Source organism: Festucalex cinctus, chromosome 7, assembly GCF_051991245.1.
Source record: "Festucalex cinctus isolate MCC-2025b chromosome 7, RoL_Fcin_1.0, whole genome shotgun sequence".
Classification (NCBI taxonomy): Eukaryota; Metazoa; Chordata; class Actinopteri; order Syngnathiformes; family Syngnathidae; genus Festucalex; species Festucalex cinctus.
Genome location: NC_135417.1, coordinates 16,031,375 through 16,045,555, shown reverse-complemented (window position 1 = coordinate 16,045,555; position 14,181 = coordinate 16,031,375). Strand labels below are relative to the sequence as shown.

Below are 14,181 nucleotides of genomic sequence, written 5' to 3'. Positions count from 1 at the left end.
CTGCTAATGTGATGCCGACTCCATGTTTTGAAAAAAATATATATATATTTGACTCAAGGTCTCTTCATCAGATGCTATTTGATTGTATTATTTCTAGCTGAAAGTGTTTTTGTCCACTTTGTTTGAGTTGGTGAATATATGCTTGGTGTTACTTTGCCAGCATGAAATACGATCAATGGCGTTTTGCTTGCTCCACTCAAGCTATTTACCTGTCAAGCCAGATTTGAAAGGCTTTCCTTTCAGACCTGTAGAGAAAACGCTGCTTTCCTTGCCAGTGGAAAGGTGAATATGTTCTTGACAAAGAGGATTTTGTGTTAACACTCCCGGGGAGTGAAGCCGTCATATTTTTTTTATTTTTTATTTTTTTGGACATGGCCAGAAATAGGATTACTCTGCATTTTGACATTTTGAGGTGAACGTGGGGGGAGAATATGTGATATGTGGGTTAATATGCGCACAAGCTTAACACACACTCCTTGGCCCTGTTCCCAACTGGGTGAAGCGTGTATTAACTCAGCTGAACTGGTCTTTTTTTTTTTCCTGTGAAAGGTTCATATTTGCAGGAGGGCGCGTTATCAGGGAGTACAGCCTCAGCTTAGGTGCACCTTGCCACTTTGAATACCTTCTTTATGATGGCAAGCAACCGCGAGGCGTGCGAGGCCTTGAGTTGAAGCATCTAGTGCACTGATGGGGATATGTTTGATATTTGTCAACTATGCATATTAAATACTAATCAACTACGTGAAAGTTTCACCATTTTTCTTTTGCAAATGTGTGTAGTATATGTATTATAAAGAGGTCCTGAATATAACCTTGTCGGAGATCATTCAGTAGAACGCTGCAAATTAAAAAAAATACAAAATAAATTAATTTAATCGAAATTACAATTTCAGTTATTACACTCCCCAATTACAAAATCGGCATAATCATGAACAAAAATAAAAGATTATTAATACTAATTTTGAGTGGGGATGTACCAATATCCAAATATCACGATATGATATAACGATATGAAGCTCAAGATACGATAATTATCATGATATTGTGGGGAGGTTGGCGATATTTAAAAAAGGTTACAATGTTGTAAAAAAAACACAATATTGGGCTTTTGTACATCACATCAATATTATGTTATTATTACTATTATTATTATTATTATTATTATTATTATTATTATTATTATTATTATTATTATTATGTTTTATTATTAGTATGTTATTATTATTATGTTATGTTGTTATGAGTTCCTCCACATATTGACTCGATTCACAGGCATATTATGTGCCGCTTCATCTGACAATTCGTGTGGATTTGAAATATAGAAGGGCCAAAACATGCCGTATGAAAATTCAACTGCACTAAAATGGGTGCTATAACTGCACAAATGGAAATCAACCTTACTTTTTTATTAACAGATGTGTTGCACTTAAATATCGTGAATATGATGATTACGATATTGTGGCAGTTTTAATATCACAATATCGCTCTTATCGTTACATCCCGAGTTTTGAGTTGTTTAAATTTATATATTTGCACCTTTTTTTATTTTAAAATGACTAATAAATTTTGTTTGGTTCAATAGGGTAGTGTTTCAAAGAAATTTATTTGTCTTAATATATATTTTTTTTACATGATTGGCCTAATCCATCCATCCATCCATTTTCTTGACCGCTCATTCCTCACAAGGCGGGTGCTGGAGCCTATCTCAGCTGGCTTTGGGCAGTAGGCGGGGTACACCCTGGACTGGTTGCCAGCCAATCGCACGTAATTGGCCTAATTGTGATTGCAAATATTCCCCAATTAATTGTGATGAATATTTTCTTCATAATCGAGTAGCCCTACCATGAAATATTACAGATAAACACAAAGTATAATGTATAAGACATATCAAAAGTCTCAATCACAAATGCTTGTAATTCAACAGGAAGTCAGCCATTTTAATTTTGAACTAACCAAAGGGTGCGTGGAGGCCTGTCGTTTTGTGTGTTTTTCTTCACTCAGCACTCGGCAGAACACTTGTGGCCATAAACTGAATCGAATGTCCACCGTGTTTTGTTGAAGGACAGACAAAAAGAAGGCAATCGTCGCTAATATTCTCTCTTCCTTCGAGTCCTTCCATTTCTCTGCGGAGCAATTCATGGGAGTCACTTCCTGTGAGACGAGGAACAAAGGGTGTTTACTATCTGCTCGTCGGAAATAAAAAATGTGACTATGATGAGGTCATCAACCTGTAATTGCATCCCAGGAGCTGTGATGTTCCGCCTGGCATCCTCCGACACAACGCGTCCATTCTCCAATGGCCAATTCCGACGCTGTTCCCGCTTCTTCCCCCGGAGTTCATTTTGCTGCCGATTCCGCTTCCATCGAGCAAAGTGTTCTTTCGGGCCAATTCCACGGAGCGCGGAGTTCCATTACAGCACAGGATTGAACACATGGTGACCTCTCATCCGGTCACTGTTCCCCTTTTTTTTGTCTTGAAAGTTTTTTGTGTTCGCTTCTGGCTGTAGCTGCACAATCCACTGCTCGCTCACCCCAGTGCTAACCTAATCAGAGTCGGATGCTAATTTCCCGCCTTAACGAACCCGTCTCACTTTGATTTCAGCCCCGTGATTGCGCTGATCACATTAAGCCGTCTCGGAAGCAGGGCGTGAAGAGAAAAAAAAAGGAAAAAAGAAAAAAAAAAAAAACAAGGCTTGATTTTCTGTTTTTCCTGTCAGACCAACATGAGGGGAAAATGCCGCCTTTGATTTCAAAGTGAGTGCGTGTTTGCCGGATGCAGGCCGGCCAAGGCGAGTGACTGGCAAGCGCGCCGGCAAATTAGGACTGGAAATGACTTTGTTGTGCTGCCAAAGTGCGTTTCAGCGCCGTCAATCAGCGACTTAACACACAAGAACACAACTGAAGCACTTCATGATGGATTTTATGGCTTGATTAACAATGATTTGTCTCCTCCAAAGCTATAATAATGCAAGGAAGCAGCATCTGGGCTGGACTGGATGTCATTTTACCAACAGCACGGCAGGAATGACGCACAAAATTGAAGGTGTTAGTTGAAATGTAAGACATCACAACTACACTGGAAAGGGGGCTTTAAAACAGGAGATTTCGACATTACAGGAAGGTCATTGAAAGGTCATTGTCGTATTTCCAAAATTTGTGTCGGTCAAACTAGTGTGACGCTTTAGTTTTTCTTTTTTGAACTTTACAAAATCCTCAAAAATCCTGAAACTTTGAACATCATGCTCCACCCACAATAATTTAGCATCTGCCATTTGTTCATGACACCATCTTCTCATTGGAGTGCATTTGGATGAATTCCCTCTCATGAGTTCACTGAAGTACTCGCAAGTGTGACGATATATCGATATTGCGATAAATCGTGATAGCATGTCTCCTGATAGATTATTGAAACGTCTACGCAAATATCGCGATATTTGTAGTTACTATACAGCCACTGTAACGGCTCCATTGTTCATGACTTATTGAGCAATTACTTGGCCGGCCACTAGGGGGAGTGCCTCATAAGAGTGGCGGGGAAATGAACGGAAGTCTTCAGGTGAAGAAGACTCATTAGCTTAGTTTTATTTCTTTTTATTATTATTATTTTATTTTGATTTATATATATATTATACATATTTATATATTATTATGTATTTATATTATATTTAATTTATTTATATTATTATATTTTGAATTATTTTTATTTTTAGTTTTTTATTTCTATTATTTATTATTGATTTTTTATTATTATTGATTGATATTTATTATTTTTTGATTTATTTTTATGTATCATTTATTTCTATTATTATTTATTATTATTATTATTATTATTATTATTATTATTATTATTATTATTATTATTATTATTTTATGATTAGTTTTATCGTGGATTTATTACCTGAGCAAAATATTGATAATCGCAATATCGTCATATCGTGAGATAATCTTTATCGTGAGCCTTGTATCGCATATCGTCTCGTTTCGTGAGGTAGCCAGAGGTTCCCAGTCCCACCCCTCGTACTCGCTCTGGAATTTGTCCGGAGTGGCTGCTTCCATCTAAAATGGCCGACTTCCTGTTTTATTTTGGATATGGGTCCTGTGGCATCTTTGCACGTTCTTCGTTGAAGCCGTTGTGGGGCGCAAACCATACTCCTTTAAAGTGGCTTTGTCCTGCTGGTGTCACCACATGGGACAGTGACTTTAACACAAAACGACTGCACTCTGCTTTTCCCATCCACAACTGGAGGTGCAGGGTTGACTGTTATTCAGGGCGACACTACCTGAGATGTGACACCCCCACCCTACACACACAAAGTCGTTCAAGGACGACTGAAAACATTAGCTGATGTCACTCTACTGCCGCCTTGGATCGCTGCTAGCAACAAGGTGACTTTCACGACACGTGTACGGTTAAGTTCGCCTTTTTATATTTTTATCGCACTCATTGCACATGCTAGCTCAGGATAAAAACATTCTTTCATAATAAGATAAAATGATAGGCCATATTCACCAATATATTAGAAATTCTTCACACCAGTTTTTTGGGTTATTCTATGTAGGTTTTATAAGGAGTCAGTATTTAGTTTAAGGGATACTTCACTTATTTAGCCCATTATAGCAATAAAAAGGTAATATTTGTCTATAATTAGTTTGATACTTTCATTATTTTTGCACAATTAGTACCTTTAAAAAAACATTTTGCAACTTGCTATCGACTGAAAATGACATCACAAGGGCTCAGGTAACCAATGACAGCTCACCTGTTTTCTAGGTTTTTTTCATGTGACAATCACAAGCTGAGCTGTGATTGGTTACCTGAGCCCTTGTGATGTCATTTTCAGTCGACAGCAAGTTGCAAAATGTGTTTCTAAAGGTACTAATTGTATGTGAAAAATAATGAAACTTTCTGATTAATTATAGGTTAAATATTCACTTTTTATTGCTATAATGGGCTAAATAAGTGAAGTATCCCTTTAATGTTAGTATATTGCAAATTAAAATAAAATGCTTCATGTTTCAAATAATTATAGTTAAATTGACGATACAATAGAATTGGCGATGTTATTTGATGGGCAGAGACTTTTTTTTCATTTATTGATTTAACTTCTGTTTGTTTGATTTTTTTTTAGCTTTTCCATTTAGCGTCACATAACTAGATTTTTTAATTAACAATATATGTTAATGTGGAGATACCCGCATTGTTTTTTTTAACTAATTCCTGTTTAATTTTTTCTGTTAATTTGCAGAGGCTTTTATCTTCATTAACAAAATGTATTTAAAATATTTACCAAAATTATAAAGACATTATTTAGTTGCTCAGTGACAATATTATGTTTCTATATATTTGTGTATTTTTTATTTCTTTATTTTTTTTAATGTGTTTAAATTAAATTTTTCAGGCTTGCATTTTTTGGGCCTTTTTTTTTTTTTTTTTTTTTTGTCGAGCTGGAAACAACACAAGTCATGAAATTTAGAGATACTTGTTTGTTTGGACAGCCACAATATCATAATTGTTTATATACTTAATGCAATGCATGAATAGATTTTTAAAAATGTTTTGTTTTTATTTGTTCAAGTTTCATATTTGATTAATTTTGATGAAGTTATTTTTCAAGGCAAAAATCACCCACCTCAGAATTAAATGTTGTTTACTTTGGTGTTCTCACGCTTGTGTCAGATTTGGGCATTAAATCTAAATTTGGCTTTAAGGTCCACAATGTCAATTCAACATTTAGATTCTCATGTTTCCACCAAATGTATAATTTCTCGTACCGGACTGACAAATGTGATAAATGGGTTTTACATCAGAGACGACACCAATGTCACTCATGTTTGTCTTTCTGGACAGTTTGTCTGCGGTGAGCCTTTCTGCGCCTCCCCCCTTCAACTCTCTCACCGCTGTGAAAACAGATGGAGGCACATCAAAAGTGTCGGAACTGACGCCTCAGACCGCTTAAATCTTCCATCTCCGTGGAATTGGATGCACATGCCTGAGCCTCATTTCATTTCCTCCTGTTAGCCGCCAACGAATGCCGACATCCCAAAATAAACTCGAAGCGAGATGCTGAAGTTGTGATGTTACACAGCACAACTCTGATATTGTTAATGGGAATCAAACCGTTTGCCCTTTGGTCACAGGTTGCATTTTTTTTAACCAGTCAAATGGGCAATATTGATATCAATAACAATAATATGGGGATAGGGTTTGGCCAAGTTAGTTATAGTCGGGTTAAGATTAGAAGGATTTAGGGGTTAGCTATAAAGTTAAATGATTTGTAGTAATGCATAGGGCTATGGGTAAATGTTAGAAGGTTTGTAGTTGGGCTTATGTTTAGGATTTAGGAGTTATAGTTAGGATAAGGTATAGGGTTTGTGCACGTCGGGTTAAGGTTAGGGATAGTTAGAGATTAGGATTATGAGCGTTAGGGGTTATGTGTAATAGAAGAGATAGGGTTATTGTTCATCCTAGCGTTAGGTATATGTTCAGAAGGATTATATAGTTAAGGTTAGAGGGTTAATTGTTAAATTCTTGGCATCACACAGCAGAACTTTGCATAGCTGGGATTGCATTTAATGGGAATCGAACGGTTTTTCCCTTCGGTCACAGGTCGCATTCTTTAACCAGTCGTCCGTGACTTTTATGGGCAACCTTGCTTTTTCCGTCTTGGCGAGCAGCTCGGTTTAATTAGCATCAAAAAGGAGTCAAGGCCCATGCAGTATCTATGAGCGCTGACATTTGAGGCGAGGCCGAGGATCCCTTCAGAGGACCCCTTAGGCCTCCCTTCCCCTGTCCTTCGAGGCTTCTCGGGGAATATCAGACGCCCTTACTCACTATCTAGTCGGAATATTCCGCCTCGGCGTCCTCAGCCTCCGAGACATCGGGGCGTCTTCGGATAGGTCGCACCTCTTAGTGCTCCTCTTGTGTAGAAAAGTGTCAAAATGATTCATGGTCATCGACGTGGCCTCTGATGCCCGTGGCTCTATATTTCTACTGGCGCTGAGGTCATCACTGGTCTTTGTACAATTCTGTATTCCTCTTCATTTTTCTCCAACATACCGATTTAATGTTCCAGTATGAAAACCCTGGAAAAAAAGCAAAACTAAACATCTTGGTCTGTTTACAAGGAATGACCTCAGGCTAGTGGCCTCGGGTTAAACTAATCTCGGGCGACAAGGAAGATGCCCTGAAAGCCTGAATTTGCTCAGGCATCACCTCAGTGACTACACAGTTAATGCCAAGACTTCTACGGCTAAGTGTGTTGTTCATGCTTTCTGTTTTCTGTTGTTTTTTCTCTGATCCAAATCAGTCAATGTGTTTGTAAACTGTTCTGCCCTGGTAGGCGTTAGAAAGATTAGGGATCATGTGTAAAAGGGTTGCATTAAGGTTTACAGGTTTTAGGATACAAATGTTTCAGCGTAAAGGGGTTATTATTAGTGTGTTCGGTTAAAGGGTTTGTGTAATGGTTCGTGGTTCGGTATAAGGTTTAGAGGGGTACTGTTTAGGTATACAGTAGTTCTCGGGGTTAGGTATAGGGTTCTCGGTTTAGGATTTGTTATAGGACAATGTTAAAGTGTTTGGGTTTGAATGGTTAGTAGTAGAAGGGTTAGGTTTAGGATGTTAATATTGGGGGTGAGAGGTTTAGAAAGATGAAGTTCAGGATTTTGGTATTGGATTAGGTTTCGGGTCAGGGAATGGGATTACACTGCTCGGGATCAGGGTGAAGGATTAAGGAGATGAAATGGGGTTATGTTTATGTTTAAGGGGTGAAATTATGGTTTCGTGTACAGTTAAGGATTAGGTGAAAAGGGAATTACAGGTGTTGGCCTTTTGTCTCATGGCATTTAAATGTCATTTAATCCACTTGTCCATTCTCCTTAAAACGAACGACCTGCTTTCTCACGAGCTCCGTTGGATTTATTCGCCTTTCACATGCGCACCTCTCTCAAGCCGGCACCTGGAAGCCAAAGCTGCTCTCGCATTTAGTTTCCGCACCTTCAAATCGATGAGGCGCATCCAGCCCGCCGGGAACAGCAATCCTCTTTGCAGCCCAGCTCAACTGTGTGCATGAGACGGGGGAATGTCACCCCGACCTCTCCCGCTGAGAGAATGAGCGGAATCACGAGATGTTCAACCCCGGCCCCTGACAGACGGGGTGGGTTAGCGCTGCTTCCCATTTGGGATCCATGGCAACAGTGCGCAACTGGAGGTCAGGGACCAATCAGACGAGAGAATGACATTGTCATGTTGGTTGGCACGGCACCGTTACTCACACCTCTGCTGCAGGATGGAAGTCAACACCATATGCTATGTGTCCTTCGAGGCACTTCACCCACTGGAGACTCAGTCTCCTTTACGTTTGTCCTGGTCCACCAGGGATTTATTGTTGGCAGCACAAAGAACTGACAATCTAAATTCAAGCTTGGTCTCAAGGAGAGTCATCATTGTCTGTAAATGCATTGGAGTGTAATTCTAACTCTTGGAGGGGTCTAGTTGCTGCATTCTTACGCCCATTTCACACGCATTTTCCGTATGGTATCAGCCCGGACTGCAATTCACACCACGTGTGTTGCGTGTCCGGAAATCTGCACCCACCAGATCACGGGGGTTCAGGCTGGAGAGTTGAGTTCACGCGATAACAACCATCCTCATTGTAAACAATAGCCGCACTTACCTGTTGTCATACGGATATGCTTTTTGGACATTATTTCTGGGACTTCTACCATGGCTTTTCTACAATGGGTAAGTTTTGTGTTTAAATACTGTTATTTTGTCATGTTTAATTTAATATGAGTTCAGTTTTTGGCTTAAATGTCCAACTCATGTCATGCTATGTAGTTAGCTAGCGTCCCTCCCAAAAAAACAAGTGCACAAACGGTTTTATTTGGAAATATACCCGACGTCCTGTCCGGCTCGTGTCATTTCTTTAGCTTCATGAAAATCCAGAAAAAATAGAACCCTTGCGGAAACCTTCTGCAGCGCCGCATCCGTTCCGCACCGCACTGCAGCTGGTGTGAATTGGTTCGCAGACTTGTATGCATTCTATTCTTGTGGCATCCTTATGGCCGCCATACGGAAAACGCACCGCGTCCGTTCCGCAGTCAGTGTGAATTGGGTGTAACACCTCTGGCTTCACAGAGAGTCAAACTCTGTCTCTGTTAAAGGTGTAATTTTGGTAATGTGTGGTTCAATTATTTGTCAGTGTCTTAGTTGGTGCCCTGCGATTGGCTGGCAACCAGTCCAGGGTGTACCCCGCCTACTGCCCAAAGCCAGCTGAGATAGGCGCCAGCACCCCCCGCGACCCTTGTGAGGAATGAGCGGTCAAGAAAATGGATGGATGGAACGTTTCTTAGTTGTATTACTGCAAATACAAATTATGGAAATTGTTATTTTGCCATCAGAAGCCCATTCTCAGCCTTGTTTATGTTGTGTTGTAGTTTGACATGACACAAAAGCAAAAAATATTAGCGTGGACGTCACTGTTCTGATTGACAGGTTTTCACAAAAAGCTCTCTTTCTCTGCAGTCTTTGGAGGAAATGGAAAAGGTTAGGAACAAACTTTCTTGTTTATTCTGGTCAAAGAAGAGCGTCCGGTGCTTTCTTTGTCACGGAACACAGAATGATTGGGTTTGAAAGAGCAGTCAAAATGCTTTGAAAACATCTCACAGTGAATATGTTAATAGTAAGTATGGTGGAGCTTGATGTGTTTCAAGAAACAGATTATTTTGGTTGTATTCGCCAAACTCAGTGCAGCTCTAGTAGCGCTACAGATTGGGTTGTGACAGTGATTAACATTTCTGTAATGATTGACATGACGACTGACTTCAAAAGCTGACCAGCGTCGAAACAGGAAGGCGCAACGTAATGGAAGAACGTATGCTGACTGAGCCCATGAAATCCTTGTCCGGGTAACAAGTGCCTTGCTGGAGGTAATTGGCTATTATACAGCAGGCTATAAAGCAATAATGATCACTCTCAGTGTTATTGTGGCCCTACATACTGTATAATAGGAATATAACGATCCACAATATGTGCCTTAATTGTTTCTAAACAACAAATCCATTGCTCTTATTGGGCGATCAACACACCAGCGAGCGTTCAAGGCCACAATATGGCGCTAATGCGCTCCAATTTAGCGCCGCGCCGCGGAGGAAGCAAGCTCGCCATCGCCGCTCGTTTGTTTTCCAAATTGGGCTTTGGTGGCTTCTTCTTCTTCTTGGGTTTTACCGCCCGGCCCACAACCATTTCTAATTTAGTGAATCTGCTTTAGCGCGCTCTCCAGCGAGGCTGCGCTGCATAAATTATGCACGGTAATCTTTATTTCATTATTATTTTTTTCTTCAAGCACGAGGCTCGGGTGGCTGATGTGACAAATTCATTAGTGGGCTGAAATACACGTCGGCACCGGCTATGCGCTAAAACATTTATAATAATTATTTTTTAAAGCTCATAAGAAATCATGAAAGCATGGATAAAAATAAAACAAATTCTTCGGACTAATTGGAGAATATTTAAGGTATTATATAATTTTAAATGATGTTTAAGTAAATACATCTAAATATAGTTGGTAAATTGAAGAAAATAAAAAATAATTCAAATGAAGTACAAATTATTTTTGTAAACTTATTTTAGTTGGATTTTTTTTTTAAATTTTTTTTTTTACATTTTTATGCTTATTTTAGCTTTACTTTCTTAATTATTCATATTTATTTGATTTTATATACTGTATAGTATTTTAATGGATTAATTTATCTGTAATTTTTTTAATATTTATTTTACAATTTATTTTATTTTAATTTGCAGATTTTTTTCCCCCCAATATTTTTTAAAACATTTTTGGGTTTTCTTTTTTCTGGATGTCTCTTTTTTGTACATGCATCATATACTGAATATTTCTCAGCATTGTTTTGAATTATTATTATTATTTTTTAATTTTGTATTATTTTTCACTGCCATAACATTTCAATAGGCTTCAATCACACATGGACTTTCGGGGACGGGTGATTAATCTATTACTTTTACTGTTTCGGTTAACCAATTACGTATTAACAAAATTGATATATCAATCCCTTTCTTTAAAATAAAAACAGTACATTTGGACAGTTTCAAGTTAAACCCGGTCTCTAAACGATTAATCAACTAGCAAAATGGTTGTCGCTTAATTTGATAATCTATAAATTGTCAAGTAACAGATCATCTGTACTTTAATTCATTCAGATTGGTCAGTTGTTGCTAGGTAGAATTCATCGTCCACAATTTCTCCCTGCAACAGTCCAATCAACTCAACTGAACTCATCAAGAAAAACAACCACATATTTCTAACTCCATGGAAGTTATTTTCCATGTTTGTGCCATTTAGCTGACTTGAATCAGTTTGGAGATTGTTCTTGAAAAAGTGACATGAAAGGCGTACATGAGGAGTGTGGCGAGCCTGTAGAGGACAGATAGCAAGGGGGGAGAGGGGAGGGGCTGCATTTTGAGGCCCAGACAGTCCAAATTGGAATTATTTATCTGTGGCTTTTTTTTCTTTTTTTTTCTCCCTTCAGCCACAGACATCAGACAAGACTTTAAATGTCATCCACTCTATTTTCAAATTGAAAAGTTATTTTGGGGCACACAGACTTCAAGTCACATGACGGGCACATGCAAACGCACACACGCTACACAAAGCATCCAGTTGAATGTCAAGTTGACAACTCTATCGCAAAGGTTCTAATTTTTGAGTTATAGTGTTTTTATTTGCTTATTATTTAGTAATTGATGCATATCTTTTTTTTACTCATTGATTGCATGCATTTGAATACTATTTTGACTTATTTTATTTTGAGTTATTTTTTTTACTTTTATAGTTCTTTGTACATTTATTATGTTTTTAATGGGGGTTTTTTGCACAGAGAAACTGCACAAGTGAAGTTTGATACAGAAATTCAGTATTTTTTATATACAGCGCTTTTGTTTTTTTGTTTTTTTAAACAAAGATTCTAAAAAATAGTTACACAAACCTTTTTTACACTACAGAGAACTTGCAAAAAAAAAAAGAAAGAAAGAAAGAATATTTTATGGAATTTTGCACAGAGAATCTTTACAATTGAGAAAAAAAAACAATTCTAAATTTTTTAAATGTACACAAAATACACAAAATTACACAAATATTTGTATTAATTCTACAGATATATATAAAAAAAAATCTAACAGATTAAATATCCTGCTTTTTTTGTTTTTTGTTTTTTTACAAAGATTGAAAGAAAATTACAGTAAAATATTGTACAGTTCCTGCATAAAATGTTATTTTTATCCTGAAAATTTTTTGGGGAAAAGTCAAAATGACACCTCAATCACAACATTTGCAGACCTCTAATTTCTTTCTTTCTTTTTTTTTTTCCCAAACCATTACCAGTACGGGTATTCACAGTTCTCACCAGTACCAATACCACTAGTACTTATGATACATATATTTTCAATTAAACAATGACAGATCATTTTCACCAAAGACCTGTCTGTCTTTCTGACACACATGATTATTCTTACTATAGTTAGATTGTTTTTATTTATTTTTTATTTTTAGTATCAATGGCTGGTATCAGCACCCTTTTTGAGCACCCTCTTTTTTTTTTTTTTTTTTTTTTTTTTAACCATGATCATAAAAACAAAGGTAACACAAAAAAGTCCTCAAACACAACACAGGGATCATGCAAAACGTGTATTATTCTTTTTTGTTGTTTTTCTTGAGCATAACCGCCAGTGAAAGCATCCTAAAGCAGCCGTGCTGGTCCCGAGTCCTTCCTTGCGGTTTTTGCCTCCACGTCCCCGAGGCGAGTCGAGGCGGACAGGCCGCGTTTTTGCAGCTAAGCAGAAGTGGCAGCCCGAATCTGCTTCCTCGCCCTCGTCCCTCCGCCGGGGCCTGACACTGTTTGCTCTTCCTTCCCCGGGTGGTCGCTCCAGCGCTTTTCTTAGCTGATGGAAACAGCCGTTTGCGTCCTACCGTCCCACCGTCGCGTCTCATCGGCCGCTGGGTGTTGTCACCGGAGAGGACGACAATGACGACGACGATAGCTCTTGATCGCGGGAGGGCGAAGTCGTAGGCGGCGGGAGTTTAATTAACTTCGGGAACGGCGGACGAGGCCCACGGCGCCGTTGCCGAGCGCGGCCTTTCATTTAGGGCGTGGAAAGAAATGGGCGAGCAGATGCCAGCCGACGGCCGCTCGCCTGTAATTAATCATGTCATCTCCAAACAAGCAAACTACCACCTTTGACGGCCACGTGCTATTTTTAGACACGGCCGACGTGTTGTTACCTCCACTAAGCAAGTCTTGACCTTTATGTGCATCTGTTGGTGTGTTTGTCTCTCTCATTGTCAACAAACATCCTCAACATTTGGGAGGGAAGAAATGTCAACTGAGAGCGTACGCGCTGCAAAATTGAAGAATGTTTTCCAGAAATTTTGTAATTTTCAGCAAAATTTAAAAATGTATCAATTTTTGCACAGAGATCTGGAAACAAAATTAAAAAAATATTTCAGATATTTTGTTTGTTTTCCTAATACTAAAAAATACTAAAAAAAAAAAAAAAAGTATATATACTAAAAAATATTTTTTATATTTATTAAAAAATAAATAAAATTTCACAGTTCCTGAAAATTTGCAAAAACTAACATGTATTTATATAGTTTTTTTTTTTTTTTTTTTTTTTTTTTTTTAACACAGAGATCCTGAAAAAAAAAGACTGGTATATTCTGTTTATACAAATAAATTGTTAAGTTAAACAAAATAATTAAAACCATCTTGAAAAATTGCATCATACTTGTAGAATTCTCAGAATATAATTTTACCAAAACAAATACAGAAAAAATGTCTATAAAATAATTTGGGTGGTGCAATGATTAATCGATAATGAAATCGATAAATATTTTTGATTATCAATTAATCATATATCATTCATATCATTAATCCTTGTTAAATGTAAAATTGTCCAAATCCTCTGAATTTCTGTCTCTTAAATTCTCCAAATTATCAACATATTAATTAATTATTAAAATAAACATTTGTCGTAGCCCTATAATTTGGAGAACCTACAAAATTATATTTTTTTACACAGTATGTGCTGAAAGAGAAGAAAATAAAGAGATCCTACAAAGGAAAACTGTAAAAAAAACAAAAATTCATTTTCTTTTAAATTATCAAGAT

The 14,181-nt window shown here is 37.7% G+C and overlaps 1 protein-coding gene across 1 annotated transcript in view; it reads left to right on the top strand.

Annotated features, from left to right (window-relative positions):
* Positions 1–14,181, top strand: part of LOC144022107 (mannosyl-oligosaccharide 1,2-alpha-mannosidase IA) — a 150,183-nt gene that overhangs the window by 117,966 nt on the left and 18,036 nt on the right. The window lies entirely within an intron of this gene.